The 16045-nt window shown below is 40.1% G+C and overlaps 1 protein-coding gene across 4 annotated transcripts in view; it reads left to right on the top strand.

Annotated features, from left to right (window-relative positions):
* The first annotated feature begins 2524 nt into the window (after positions 1-2524).
* The window catches only part of AIFM3 (AIF family member 3), a 148573-nt gene continuing 135052 nt past the window's right edge, over positions 2525-16045 (top strand). For all 4 annotated transcript variants that reach the window (XM_073625177.1, XM_073625172.1, XM_073625164.1 and 1 more), the window contains exon 1: positions 2525-2768. The gene's annotated coding sequence lies outside the window, so the exon portion shown is untranslated. The remainder of the gene's footprint in view (positions 2769-16045) is intronic.

The following is a 16045-nucleotide window of genomic DNA, read 5'->3' as shown; positions in this document are numbered from 1 at the left end:
CACCAACAGCATCCATCCTGCTGGTTATTTCCATCACGACATCCATCCTGGTTTCCGGATGTTGTGATCCTTGAGACAGGATATGATGCGGCAACGGTGGGCACAGCAATGATGCAATCGCGTACGCTGACGCTCACTTTTTCCCGCGCATGCGCAGTATAACAGGGATGCTAATAGCACCCATCGGCGCCATTCCTCTTCCATCCATCTAGAGTATAGATGCTACATTGATGTGGAGCTAAGCTAGACATTCCAAACTTGCTACCAGTGCTTTGGGACTCTGCCACATGCTACAGCTGATATTCACAACGTGAATTCATCTGTTAAAATGCATGATTGGACATAGGTTCTTTACAAGTTAATTTATAATTTTTTTAATTCAGGCAGCTACTTGGCAAGCCTTTCGGGGAATATCATCTAGGTTGACTCAGTATCCCTTGGAATAGATACTAATTATCTTCCCAGGGATTTACCATAATTTTTTTGTCTTGTCCCCTTTGTCCCATTTGTCCTTTGGAAAAATTGCACTATGGGACAAAGGGGACAAGACATAGTCCCGTAGTGCAATTTTTCCATCTTCTTTTGGGGCAGTCCAATGCCTATTGCTAATGGATGTTGATACATTGGTGGAAGTCTTTGATACACTGATGCATGGTTTTCTTGCCATCTAGAGAAGTGCTCCTGCTAAATAAGCTTTTACATTGTAAGTGCATATGTGTTCTATGTTTATATGTATTTTATATGCATTACCATACATGGTTATGTAATAATTGTTCATTAATTTAAACAGTTTTTTCAGAAGTGGTATTATTCCCTGAAGAAGATTTTTCTATAATCTGAAACACGTTGCATATCCCCTTCTACTGTATTCCTCTGTAATTTACCAATGAAAGGAACAGCAAGTAGATGGGGACTACCACTTTATGTCTGACAGAGCTTTTTGTATAGTTGATACTATTATTGTTGCAATAATATTTCATGTTGCAATTGCATTTCCAATTTAGGAATTTTTTTGCAATTTACTATAATAAAATATACATTTTATAAATATAATATTTCTTCTTAGATTGCCTATAAAATCCCACATTTCTTGAGGTTTATTCTATATACTATTTAAGAGATGATGGTAATATACATGTGTGGCTATGTGAATCATTAAATTGCCTATCTGACAGGTTACCCACACTTCATACGCTCCTCAGAGAAAGGAAAATTACTTATTACCAGAGTCATCTTAAAAAAACTTTTGGATCTTGTGCCTTCTGTCATGCAGCACCCACAATATGGATCTCACTCCCATCCATTGTCAGGAAAGCACCCTCTTTGGGTGTTTTCAAATGTAGATTCAAGACACATCTATTCACCCATGCTTATAACAATTCCTGACAAATCTTTATTTAAAAAAACCCAACACCACTATGGTAGGTACATTGAGGGAGAAAGAAATAGAAATATAATCATTCTTTTTTTTTATTAATAAAAAGACAAAACAGTGTCTGTGTGGTCTAAGATTCAAGCTTTCTATTTTCCATTGGCGCTTAGGGTGCAAATAAAGTATTTGTTTATATTCTGTGTAAGGTTATATGTGGCCAGATAGTAATATGATCATTTGAGCAATTTAAGACCATTCTTCATGATTATAGCATTGTGTAGGCATAATCTAATGGCAACTACTCAAATCTTCTAAGCAATGGATATGCCCATTATTTTAAAAATTGATATCATAAATCAAATTCCTTAGATCAGCCTCTCTGATCAGTTTCTTGTTAAAAAATATAAGTACTTATAGTATCCCATCCACCATAAATGCACTGGGCCCAGCCACTGAGGGTAATGGCTGGACCGTACCATGTTACCTTGTATATGTGCATGGGATGGCCATTATTTTCTGACCTGATGTCTGGTATGTGGTTTATGAGGTGGGCAGGGAGAGGGCAAGAGGATTCCATTGACGATTTCCCTTTTGATTTAACGTTGAGAAGTCCATGTGAATAGATGCTGATTCTTCATTTTTCTGCATTGAAACAGTAACAAACCTCTTACTATGCATGTATCACATCTACACATTCCAGGATACTTCTGGCTGACCATGTGTAAGGGAAAAACGATCATTTAAACTATCTGAACTTGTTTTAACAGCCAGACCATTATTCTCTCAAGATAAGGCAGGTGCTGGGTCTGAGTGTACGTAAGGGGAGCGCGCAGTGCATAAACATGAATACTTGACTGAAACAATTGTGTAGGTTATGTCACAATTGTTTTACTAAAGGGTCACTATGTCATGTCCCTGGCCAGTTTGTACTAGAAAGATGGTTGAGATGACCCAATATATCCTCTGGTGAGATAAGCAATCTCTTTTGTCAGCCATTCAGGTGTGATTCCTAAGTGGAGAGTGACACAAGGGTTATTACTCCAGGGAATTGTTATCTTGGAAGTAAAGCTGGTTCACGCTAGGGGATAAACTGGGTGGGAGGGGTCAGAGTGTTTGACAATTCTTGCTGTGCTTGCATCCTGACTTACTTCATCAATACTGCATGCAGCTGTAGGGAGCTGGCTGTGTTCTCTGCTGCAAACCCAGGACTAGCAGTTCTCTCTCTGTAGCCTCCCTCCAAATATACCTACCCCCTCCTCCTCTCTTCATCACAGTCTTAAATACTCTGAGTGGAATACAATACAAAGAATTTGCAGTCTTGCTAATGTCAGTTTCTGCATGCTCTGAATAAGCCAAGAGGAGCTCTGAGCAACTCAGACATATTCCCTCTTCTAAGGTAAGAGAATTCAGTTTTTACCATCACTACTACAACAACATAATGTCAATAAACTTAGTAACTAGATCCAGAATGAAGGAAGCCTGCACACTGAAGACAGCTTTACTGTGCAATGCAGATTGGGATGTCAGAATGCAGGTGCAAGCATCATGCCTAATGGTATAGGTATGTGCACCCTGTACTTTGCCGGATGCTATATTCAGGAAATGATTCAAAACATGGCATTAAATGCCAGTTAACACATTACTATTCTCTTTCAGAAAATATTCTGCTAGGCTGGAAGCATGCAGGGGCATCTGCCAGACCCCTTCTGTTAAAAAAGCAGTAATTGGTGCAGTTGGTATGGCTGAGCACATTTAGCGTCTGCACCAAGAAACTTACTTGATCACACTAAGGCAATTAAATGCATAACTTGTACAACGCCATTAACTGATGTCTAGTCTAATATTTCTTATACTATGCTTATTACATAACCTGCCACAGTTACTTATTGTGGCAGAGTGTCACATAATAATTGACATGAAAGGACAGGATCATCCATTGGTCTGTAGCACTGCTGCCACTGTCGCAGGGCTAGCTGTCACTCTGTACTGCACATGTGAACTATATATAGAGCAAATACATACAGAGATACATGTGAAAGTGGTGCATTGTATTAAAGGGAGAGTCAAGCATTTTTTCTTAAAAAAAATCCAAAACATATGAATCTAAAAAAAAAAAAATGTATAAACATTTAACACTTTACAAAATGAATAACATTGTAAGGTGACAAGACCGTATTTAATATTTCTCTTCCCATTGTCTAAACTGCATTGCCATTGTCATTATCATGTTAAGAGATTTAACCACAAATTGTCAATTTCTTCATTCACAACAAACTGATTTCAATGTATTTAGATTATATTTCCCTTGTAATTTAGCCCTGAATCTAATACAGAACAGTTGAAAACTTTAAACCACCCAGAAAATAAGTGAGTACAACAGTGGAGTTGTTGTCATAGTGATCAATACATAAAATGAAAGGTGAAAGTTATCGGCTGCAGTTCAAACGCTCCATATTTTTTCAGATTCATGAATTAGACCTTTTGTATGAGTATATTTCAATTGGAAAGTAGTGTTTTTTTAAATATTCAGAAGAGTTATTTTCACCCTTGCCAGAATTTATACAAAAAACCCAGCCAGGTACAGATTCTTTTTTGAATACTTAGTTGATGTAAATGCAGGCTAAACTTTTGTATATTGTACTGTAATTACTGGTATAAATAAAATACCTACATATTCCTTATGGAAAATCCAATGTATACATATGTAAAATAATACAAAAGTATGCACAGTACATGATTAAATAGATAGATACTACTTGTGGGTTTTACAGAACATATTATCTTGCATGGCAGAAGAAGACATGTTCATGAATGGTAAATTCAAAAAATCCCTGACTCAGCATACTCCCCTTTCATGTGAATAGGAAGATCATACAAAAAATGCCGCCTAGTTGTATTTATTAAAAAAAAATTGCAGAGCCATTAATTCTGTAAAACTTTATGTACATTAGTTTTGTGAAAATGTGGGCAAAAACAATTGTCAATAGTCTATTTTCTCTCCAGGTCCAACATACTTTCATGTATGTTGTTTATTCATGCAGTATAGAGTAAATCAGGATATGCATTATGGCCACTAGATGGAATTGATATTCATAGGAAATACATACTTTATTAGTAAAAAATACACACAAGACTAGTGTGAAACTCAGCGCTAGAGCCCAAGAACTGCAAAGTTGTAAATAATAAAGCCCATAAATAGTATTGATTATGTAGAGATGTCAATCTTTAAGAAGAAAAAATAAAAATGAATTAATATAAACTAACAAAAAGTCACTTGTAGTAAAGTTCTAAAGAATAAGAAACTCAGAAAATCTCAGAAAGTTTGTGTAGTGTTGGCTGCTGGCGATGGCGAGGCTGCTTCAGGTGTGGGCTGGGGACCCGGTAACTGTGAAAAGAAGAGGGCTGGAAAGGAATGGGAGAGAAGCGCCAAGCCGATCTAAGTGCAGCATCGTTTTAATGAATGGTTAAAAATAGATTGTGTGAATAGCGGTATGAATCAGCTGATTGACCAAAGACTGTGGTGGGCTGACCCAAGGTGTCCAAAATAGAGTATTTTCTCAAACCCCTCTATTTTTATTAGGATTTAACATGGAGAGAAAATAGCCCAATAGCTTTTGATTTTGCCCCAATTTGCCCAGAACAAATGTATATGCAGTTTCATAAGACAATACCTTGGTGAATTTTACACCCCTAGGTAAACCCTTTCACAGAAGACAGCAACACTAGATCCCTTCCTGTCTTCTTTTTTTTATTGTATTGGCTGACATCCTCTTTGTAATATAATTTTTCAATGAGAAATCAAACTCAATTCAACTAGTTAAGATTGCACAAACAAGACTTGAACACAGAAAGTATTCAGCCATATAAATCTTCAATCAACATTGTTTGGAATTCTATCTAATAATTGGTTTATGGTTCCATAATGGTTTTGGTTGTTAATACTGGACATCTCTTGATCTAAAGTCTCTTAAAGATGAACTAGTAAGTTTGGCCACATCAGCCAATCAGATGCCATATTTAATCATCTTAGTGCAGCATAGGAGAACTGACTGGTAATGATCACCAAGAACTGTTTTTCTTATAAATGTCTAGTGACAATAGTCTCTTGTCAGCTGTTTTGGAACCTATACGTTGAGAAATGAAAAGTATTTAATTGCGGTGATTGGATGATTGTTGTGGGGCTTTGGTAATATGGGCTACAGATCTGTAAGATCTACTCTTTATAACCATGTGAGACCTATGGGAGTTTCATCTAAACCTACCATCAACATATCTGTCTTGGAGTTAATTTCATTTATATTTATTTATCTAAATAGACCATACAGAGAAGAAAGAAGACCCCAAGCTTTAGTTTGCCCAGGCAATTCAAGGTCTAGTAATTGGACTGACTAAATAATAGTGCATTGGAAAGCTCTGGATATTCATATATTTATTTATTTGACATTCCATGTTCAGCTGAATCCTAGAAAGTACATTTATCAATCAACCTGCATACTATGTAGTAATATATATTAATTCTGTGAGTTATTTTTGGAGGGAGTCAAAAAGTAAGGTAAAGTAACAAATTGTAAAGAAAGTACAGTATCTACACATCAGTTTTGGACAACTTTTTATACTTCTTGCTTTTGTGCCAGTTCCACCAAATAACTACAGAATTAGAATTGTTGTGAAAAAATTAAAGACAAAAGCAGTGTCCGTGTCAAAAGAAAGACAAAAGCAGTGAAAGACAATAGCAACACTGATAGCAGTGAAAGACAATAGCAACACTGTATAACGCTGCTTGATCAGTGTATTCTGACAGCAGGGAAGTCTTCCTGCTGTCAGAATATAATAGCTCAGCAGGGAGAATTCCTACATCCACATTGAGTGTGTGGATGGGGGAATAGTGTCTGTTTTTTTTTTATTCAATCTGCCGGTTGAATGAAACAAAAATGACTAATTTATGGGCTGCTTTAGTCTTCATTTCAGGAAAAAGTAATACATGTAGAGACCCCACCCTAAGCAGTAGAGTCCCTAGAATCTAGAGCCTAGACTAAATTTAGTGTTGTGAGGCTGTGGTCAGCTTGAGTAAGGCCTGCTAGTTCTACTGTCCTCAGATTTTCCCTAAACTCAGTGTTATTGTTACATTGGTAATAGTGTAAATTTGGCCATAGATGGTTAATTTTTTTGTTTTTTTTGTTTAGTCAGCAGAACATTATATTCTGACAGCAGGACTTCCTGCTGTCAGAATACACTGATCAGTGGCTGCAGCCACTGATAGACAAAAGTTTTTCAGTTCGTCTTTTCAACAGAAGAGTATCTAAAAATCAACTTCTGTCAAGCAGGGACAGCCATATAGGGATCGAGTTATAAATATTTATGCCTCTCTTGCAAACCACTAGAAGGTTTATTGCCAGTGGTGCATGATGGACAAGGAAATAAATATTTCGGGTGACCCTGGAAAGCTATGTTGCCTCCCAGACTTTTCCTGGTGAGGAGGTGTGTGTTGCTGAGGTTATTGTTTTCCCAACTTTTCCTCCTGGGATGGGTGTGCTTTGCTACAGAGAGGCCAAGCCTGGTGTGTGTAGCTTTTATCTGTCTTGCTGGAGGAGAAGGTGATCACCTGGACTGGAGCATTGGATTAAACCTTCATCTACTGTCATGGAGTGCTGGAAAGAATTACTGCTGGTGGACGTGTGCAATCTCCATCTCAATCTCCAGTTTTCCAGCATGTTCTTCAGCAAAATTTCACCCATAGTGCTCCAATCCAGGTAATCACCTTCCTGTTTCATTTCTTCTCCAGCAGGACAGCTAAAAGCTACAAGTCCCTGGCTTGGGTTTCTCTGTAGCATAGCACACCCTTTCCAAGAAGCAAGCTTGGGAGGACAAAAACCTCAGCAAAACATGGACAGAATTTAAATAGAGTAATTCCTGCTTTCCTGAAATGTGCTGGAAGGCACATTGATGTCACTGGCACCGATAGGGAATAACAGAAGTCAGGGTCCAAGGAACATGTTTTTAACATGTTTCTTCTAATTCTTTCAGTTTTTGACTTGGGGTGGGGGCTTAGTAATAAGTGGATCTTGTATTACTATGAAATCTCCACTTTAAACATCATGCTACTCTAGGCGTACTTGAATGATGTTGATCATTTGCACAAGTTCTGCCCCTTGTGTCATGTTATTGTTTTAGCAAAGACTAGTGCTAGAATGTACAACTAAAGGCAGCATGCTCCAAAGTCCAACAAACAGGAAGGAAGTTAAGCCTGGCATCCACCACCGACCACCAGGTACAATGGCTTCTCCAAAGGGCATCTGCACTCTTTACTCACATTCAAGTTTTTAAAGAATGCAGCCACGCATTGAGATCTCCAGCCTTTCAAACAAGCATTATTGTACTAGACAGATTGTGAGCTACACAGGGATCCTGATGTGATCTCTGATCTGTCTGACATAATAAAGCCTGATTGAGGTGCTTGAAATTTCAGTGTGTGATTACATTCTTTTTGAACTTACATAGAAGTAGCATACTGTCTGCTTTTTATGCAGAGATGCTTTTCACCTATACAGACCAAGAACAGAAAGTTGTGATGGCCCACTTGCTGAATGTAGCTACAAATCTAACTTTGTCCTCTTTTTAGTTTTGATCACCTCTCCATCTCATTTTTGAGAGCGATCACATATATAGAAGTATAAAAAGTGGACACAGTCAACATAAAAAGCCTGGGGAGGGTAAAAAAATAGAAGCACTACTGCACTCGTGGAACTCCAGAACAAAATTTTATTTGTAATAACCAGGATAAGCCAACATGTTTCAGGCTGCCCTTCTTTAGGGCTGAAGAAAACAGAGGATTAGGAGCCGGACTGAAATAAAATGTCAGAAAGTTTAATAATATAGTGAGGCCTTAGGGTACTGTGCCAGTTCCAGTTTAGGGTCAGTTGCCTGAAATTTTTTAAAGAACTGTATATAGGAGGCCCAGGACTAGTAAAGCTGCCTGCTCTTCTGTGCATAATACATTATGACAAAACAGAGCAAAATTAGCAGTCAAGCGCGCATTACTCTTACCACTTTGTAAAACAATACAAACCTTGCAGAAGTTTTACTTATTACAACTCCAGACTCTTTTTGTTATACAGTGCAAGAAAATAGTTGGGTTTTTTTTTTTTGCAAGTCTATTGGCCAACTAGTGGAAAGCAAGTGCTGGTATTTTATCTCAACACTTAAAGTGGTTGTAAATCCTCAAGGTTTTTCACCTCAATGCATTGTATGCATTGAGGTGAAAAACCTCCTGTAATGCTGCAGCCCCCCGAGCCTCCGTTTTACTTACCTGTACCCTCTCTTTCTCGCCCCGGGGAAAAGCACACCAGCAAAAGCTGGTGTCTCGGGTCCTGATTGGATGGATTGATAGCAGCGCAGTCATTGGAACCCGCTGCTGTCAATCAAATCCAATGACGCGGGTGCTGGGTGGCAGGGCTGAGTCCTGCTTTCTGTGTCAATAGACGCAGAAGCAGGACTTGGGAGCATGCCTGCATGGGTGTCCCGATGGAGAGCGATTCTACGATGGGGAACTTAAGAAGAGGATGAGCTTCTAGCGCCGCTGAGGGACCCCAGAAGAGGAAGTACGGGGCCGTTCTGTGCAAAACCAACTGCATAGAGGAGGTAAGTATGACATGTTTGTTATTTTATTTTATTTTTTTAAACTGAAGCTTTGCAACTTGGAAGTGAATGCTTATAAAAATAGAAAAGTCAAATTTTAAGAACAGGCGCACTTTAAAAAAAGTTCACTAGTCTTGTAGGGCCCTTTAGGGATGTTCAAGCCTTTTTTTTTTGTTATTCTGGGTATCTAAGGATAGGCAATTTATAGATAGGTGGTGGAGTCTAGGTAAGAATGTAGCCCACAAACTCAGCAAAAGAGGAATCCCTGGGAGGAGGGAGAAAGATGGACTGCGGAACGCTGAATAAGTGACCCATGTGGGGGTTTCTCCTTAGGGAGGAGATGTGCTCCCTAATCTCCCGTACACACGGGCTTCTGTCGGGCAGCATCGGCTGGTTCAATAGAAACTGGCCGATATTCGGCCTGTGTGTACTGCAGCCGGTCTGACAGAAGCCGGGTGTTCGGCCAGCTTCTGTCGAAGGGGCATGACCGAAAATGGACTGCCAACCAGCTCCTGGTCAGCGCTCTCAGCCGACTGCTGTGTTCTGGCAGGGGGGCCGTCCCCCTGTCATAACACAATAGAACAGCAGGGGAGATTGCTGTATTAACATCGGATTGTTAGTTCAGCGGCTCCGACCTGAGCTGTCAGTATTTTTCGTTCAGCCTGCTGGGTTGACTGAAAAAAAACTAACACTGTGTACTAGGCTTAAGGAAGACTAGCAAGGAGAAATTAATGCTAAATAGTTTTAGCATGAATATTCTTAAAGAGAACCTGAATACACTTAAAGAGAAAAATGTTTACTGTGTCAAATTGACTTAGTTACCAAAAAAATGGAAAAGCTTTTGTTTTTTACAGGAAACTGTTCTGGTTTAGCCTGAAATGTAAAGTTAAATTTATGCTTGGAAAAAAATACCAAACCCAACGTTACAAAATTGCGCTCTGTACTACATGACAATCTACATGACAATAAATGGGATCAAATTCTTGAAACAAAGAACACTGAGTGAAGTGGGATGCTTTAAAGAGGACCTTCAGCCTACCCCCTCATTTTCTTTATACCCTCACAGTATGGGTACTCGCTCAGCCACCAGATCCAGCGTTGTCCCGCTGACATCCTTCTGTCAACAGACAGCGCTTGGTCCCTTGCTGCCATCTTACTTGTGACATCATCGAGAGGCCTGCTGGCTCTTCCATGTTCAACCAGTGAGGCCTTGCCGCATCCACTTCGCACAGCAGGAGATTGTGACCAGCTCTCTATGGAGCTGGTTCACATATCTCCGCAGCGGCTCTGGTGCGATTAGCACCGGAGCCCTGTGTGTCTTTTGGTTCATTTCAGGTCCAAATTCAGACAAAAATTTGGGCTGAATTCGGACCTGAAACGGTGAACAGAGCCGCACCGGACTCCTGCTGTGAGCCGCTGCGTGCTCATATGTGAACCCAGCCTTAAGCCCTCCTGGGATATGTGATGTGCATATCCCAGGAGGCCTAGCAAGCACTGTGCATGTCATTCACCTACAGGAGGGGAAGAGAGGTCAAGATAAGAAGGGGGAACTTCACATAGAGTGTGAAGATCCGCTTTAAGGACATATTAAACAATGGAATTAATCTGGAGAGAATCCAGAGAAGGACCTCAGTTATGAGGAATGACTACACACCTTAAACATATTCCCACCATTGGTGAGCACCCAGATAATGATCTACCAGAGGAGTGAGACCTTTATCTCCACCATAAGGGGGACACAGCCAGTAGGAGAACAGAGAACAGCCCACCACCAGGGCAGCCACCAGGGCAGGAGACCAGTTAGCTATGGTAAAGACATCCAAGGTCAGCAGGTCCCAGAGGTCGGCCTCTATCAGTTTATTGGGGAGGAGAAGCCCACAGCCACAGTTAATCCTGTCACCCCTGCATAGAAGGAGCCAGATGCCACAGTTCCAAAAGGTGAGCCAGTGGGGAGCGATAGTAGTGGGAAAACAGGATTTGGCTGGCAACTAATTGACCTGCAGGCCAATTCAGCTGTCAAAACCTGTGACTTTGACTCTAGAGGCAGCTACAAATCCTGAATCCTGGATTTTACCATTAGGTATTGAGGAAACAAAATGGCAACCACCTTTTACCAAAAGCTGTCAAGTTTAAGAGGATTGCTGTTGTGGCAAAGGACAGCAGCTCACCAACATTCACTCTGTCAAGTTTTTACTAAAGCTTTCCAGTTCTTTAAGGCTCAGTTTTCAAAGTTGAACTAATCCCCAGTATTCCAAACCCCTTCCTTCCTATCCTTGCAACTGAGGGAGAGGGTATATCAGCTTTTGTGTGGATGTCCAGCTGAAGTCTGGGTGAGCTGCTTTTGTGCCAATCGGCAGCTGCTCACTAATGATCTACATATGTACAGAGGAGAAAGCACTTTGTAAATTTTCTCCAGCAAGTCTTCAAGTTTTCAAGTTCTAATGTCAAACTTAACTACTACTTTAAAGGGGCAATCCCCCTTTCTAAATCCCTTTCCTCATATCCTTGTAACAAAGGGAAAGGGTACTTTGGCTCATGTTCAGATATGCCAGGCTGAAGTAGGTTCTGGTGAGTCATTGCTGTGGGCTCAGGCAATGATAGAAGCCTACCTAAGGAAGGAAACCCTTGTAAAGTTATTTGTTCTCAAGTTCTTGCATGCAGGAACTGAACTGCCACCCAACATAGGGGGGCAACCCTTGCTATTTCCCAGAAGAAATTGTTCTGAGCTCATTAAAGGAGACACTTGCAAGGATTTACTTTCTACCCAGTAGGGGAAGGAACCCTTGCCAAAGTTTCAACTACTTGCTCTATATTTGTGAAAAAGAGATGGGGCTCCTGATGCTGCAGAGGTGGTGTCACTGCTAGTGGACTTTGGCAGAGCCAGAACCCAAACAGTCTAAAGGACTTTTCCACTGTTCCTATGTGTTGCTCAGTCTTCCTGGCTAGGGAGCTCTATTTTATAGCAGGTCATGTTCATATGAAGATAGCTAGATAGATTAGATTATTGTCTATTTGTGCTTTGCTTTCAAGGGCTCTGGAGGATTCAACAAGGCAAAATTCAGCCTCACTGTATATATGTTGCTTATATAAAGTAATGCTGATACAAATGCCCTTTATGCCCCATAGGGGCCTGGTAGTGTATTTAGGCAACTAGGTGGTATGATTTCACTAACAGTAGGATAATATAGTCTTTTAAGAAAAATATTTGACTGATATTTTAATTTATATGCTTTGTAGTAGGTTGTGCATAATGCCAAACGGTTGGCCCAAATATACAGATCCATTACATGGTTACATACAGTAATCAAATGGTCCATGGTAAGTGTGTCATAGCATCGATGGTGACCCAACACGTTTCATGAGTTCAGTCTCACTCTTCAGGGGTTGATGCATAGACATAATCTATAAAGTATAATGGTTAAAAGATATAACATAGTGATGAACATGGAAATGTATCAGGTAGGTTGAAATGTGGGAATCAAACTAAGGGATTCATACTCACAGAGATGCAGGATGCCGCATGCCAAAGTACCATCGGTATCCACCGGCAAACACAATGTACAGCGGCACACACATATACACACATACGTTGAACTGGATGGACTTTTGTCTCTATTTAACCTTACCAACTATGCAACTATGTAAAAAAAATATACATGTGACTTGACATTCTGTTTTTTGGCTGAGAAAAAGCGTGTAAGGTGTGCTCTGCACATGAGGTAGATGGGGGTAACACTAGAGGAACTGAACACCATGGGAACAGCTTGTGAAGGCCTAGCAGATATCTGTTCTGTGTCCATGATAAAGAATCGGTGGGTGTTGGATGGCACAACCACTGACACTGCCTGCGTAACTTGGGACCTAGAGTTCCAGTGTTGAGAGACTTGGGGTGCCCGGAAAAGCCTATATGTATGCTGCTGGAGCTCACCCCCCCCCCCCACCCCCCCATGACTCTGCCTGAATGTAAAAAGGGAGTGCTAGGTTTCATAGTTACATAGTTGGTAATGTTGAATAAAGACAATATTCCATCCAGTTCAACCTTTGTTGGTGTGTGTGTGTGTGGGGGGGGTGTTAGTGTAGATAATTATTCCCCATACCCCTGTATATTTTGTTCGATAAGGTGCACATCCAAGAGTCATTGTTAACTATCCATACTTCCTGTTGACACCACTGATTGTGGAAGAGAGTTCCACATCCTTACTGCCCTGGCAGTGAAAAACCCCCTATGCAGCTTAAGGTTAAACCGCTTCTCTTTCAATCTCATTGTGTGGCCCCGTGTCATCTTACACTCCTACTTACACAGGGTTTACCATTGAGATATTTGTATATTGCTATCTTCTCTCCTCACAAGTGTCTTTTCTCCAAGGAGAATAAATCCATCCTCTAGCCCCCTTATTCATTTTGTTGCCCTTCTCTGAACTCTCTCCAGCTTTAGCACATCCTTTTTGAGGATTGGTGACCAGAACTGGACAGAATACACCCGCATTTATATTTTTAACCCCCAAGTGCATTACTTTACATTTTTCAACGTTAAACCTCATTTGCCATCTACTTGCTCACTCCATTAATATATTGAGTTCTTCTTGTAAAGTTTCTATATCCTGCTGTGAAATTATTGCCCTACTTATTTTTGTATCGTCTGCAAACACTGAGATTGAGCTATTTATCCCTTCCTCTATATCAGTGATGGCGAACCTTGGCACCCCAGATGTTTTGAAACTACATTACCCATGATGCTCAACTACACTGCTGTGTGCATGGGCATCATGGGAAATGTAGTTCCAAAACATCTGGGGTGCCAAGGTTCGCCATCACTGCTCTATATCATTTATAAATAAATTTAACAGAATTGGTCCCAAGACAGAGCCTTGGGGTACCCCACTTATCACTCTAGACCAGTCTGAGTACACGTTATTTAACACCACCCTTTGGATGCGTGCCTGTAACCAGTTTTCTATCCAAAAGCAAACCCTATGATCCATGCCTACAGACCTCAGTTTATAGATTAAGCATTTGTGGGGGACTGTATCAAATGCTTTTGCAAAATCCAGATACACCACATTGACAGGTATACCTTTGTCAAGGTGGCAGCTCACTTCCTCATAGAAGATTAACGGGTTGGTTTGGCAAAAACAACCCTTCGTAAACCCATTCTAAATACTACTAATGATTCTTGGATATAGTCCCTTATCATCCCCTCAAATATGTTACATACTATTGATGTTAGGCTAACAGGCCTGTAGTTACCAGGAATATACCCCTGCCCTTTTTTGAATATTGGTACCACATGGGCTTTTCACCAATCAGCAGGTACTATTCCTGTTAGTATGCTGTCCATAAAGATTAGGAATAGAAGTCTGGCTACAACCTGATTGAGTTCTTTTAGGACTCTCGAGTGCAAGCCGTCAGGTTCTAGCGATTTGTTTGCGTTAATTTTTTCTAGTCTTTTCTGGACACTGACTCCTGAAAGCCACAAGGTTACGTCCTGTGACGTGTCACTAACAGTACAGTCCTGGTTGTTATACCCTTCTTTTTCCTGTATAAAAGCTAAAAGAAAGCATTTAGTACAGTTGCCATCTCTTTGTCATCTGTAACCAAGTTCCCCGCATCCTCCTTTATGTGGCCAATGTGCTCTGACCTCATTTTGTTACTGTTTATATATTTAAATAATTTTTTTTACTCTCCTCTGCTATGTGTCTCTTGTGCTCTATCTTAGCTACCCTGACTGCTAAAGCCTAGTGGCATGTTCAAATATAGTCTTCAGACCACAAAGTACCCAAAGGTCCCCTAATGGATTACTGACAGCCGTGGCCTAGATGACCCCAAAACAGTCTACACTCCATAGCCATGCTAACCTAAACTAACTTAGAAACCCTCCACTTAGCTGCTTGCTTTTTGCATGACAGCCCTGGACTCCTCCACTATTTACATCCTTCATATGGAAATCATCTTGGAGTATGGCTCTGTTCTAGTTTATATGGTCTCCTACATAATGAAAAATAAGAAGTTTGAATTCTTAAATAGTCTGGTAAAAATAATGTTATTATTCTTTTCATCCAAAAATAAACAATTATCTAACAGACTTTCACTGTAAATCTGTTTTCAAATAGTCCTCAGCACAAAGATCCTTTGTATGAAGCTGAAATGTTGCAAGGATTTTGAATATGAAAAAAAAAGATCACAGTTACCTTGGTGAATAAAGAAAATGTATTTACAAAAATACCCTATACTTTTCTTTTTAGAAATATACAGGCTTAAAGATGACTGTGAGCCAAGGGATGAATGTATAACTAAAACCAGGAAAGTTTGAATACCAATATATACCAGATAGTTCCAGCATAGACAATGATTTCAGGCAATTAACCTAAAAAGCGCTAAACATCTGTCTTCAGTCAATTTTTTCCATAGGTATAACATAATTTGACTCTTGAATACATGTATAGGTAGGCTGGCATAGATGATCTTGTCTCTAATGCCTCAAAATAAACCTGTCCTTTATGTAAAACAAGTAAACTGGCAACATCTATGAAATGCAAAAATGGCCCCTCCAGCTGTCCATACCCCACTTTAGGCCTACTAGTGTTCGGGCCAATGTTGTGTTGTTGAAGGCCGGGGAGTATATAACTTCCAAATACTTAAGTTAGTATTTGCCCTGGGACCTTTAAATAAATCTACCTGGGGGGCCCTCCAGGTGCTTCTTTCTATGTAATCACAACCAATATCCTAAAGGGGGATTTAATAGTACAAAACTCAGGCGACTTACTAAAGTGTAGTGACGTTGGATAGCATGAAGGTATGCATGTGATGAATTATGTGAAGCAAACTTCTCTTCACTTTAGTAATTTGACTGCAGGGGCCTTATCTCAGAGTCCTTTGAGCACAGGAAACCAGTCACATTGTACAAAGAATTTGCAATATTTAAATCTGGTTTGAACTTTTATCTCACTTTTGGTTACATTTTTTTACTTGAAACAATTACGTACAGTATAGAGAACTGGCTAGAGCAGGAGTAGGCAACCTTTTGAGCACAGTGTGCCG

The sequence above is a fragment of the Aquarana catesbeiana genome, linkage group LG01 (genome assembly GCF_042186555.1).
Source record: "Aquarana catesbeiana isolate 2022-GZ linkage group LG01, ASM4218655v1, whole genome shotgun sequence".
In the NCBI taxonomy this organism is placed as follows: domain Eukaryota; kingdom Metazoa; phylum Chordata; class Amphibia; order Anura; family Ranidae; genus Aquarana; species Aquarana catesbeiana.
The sequence above is the reverse complement of the archived record's forward strand: the minus strand, read 5'-3'. Positions and strand labels throughout refer to the sequence as shown.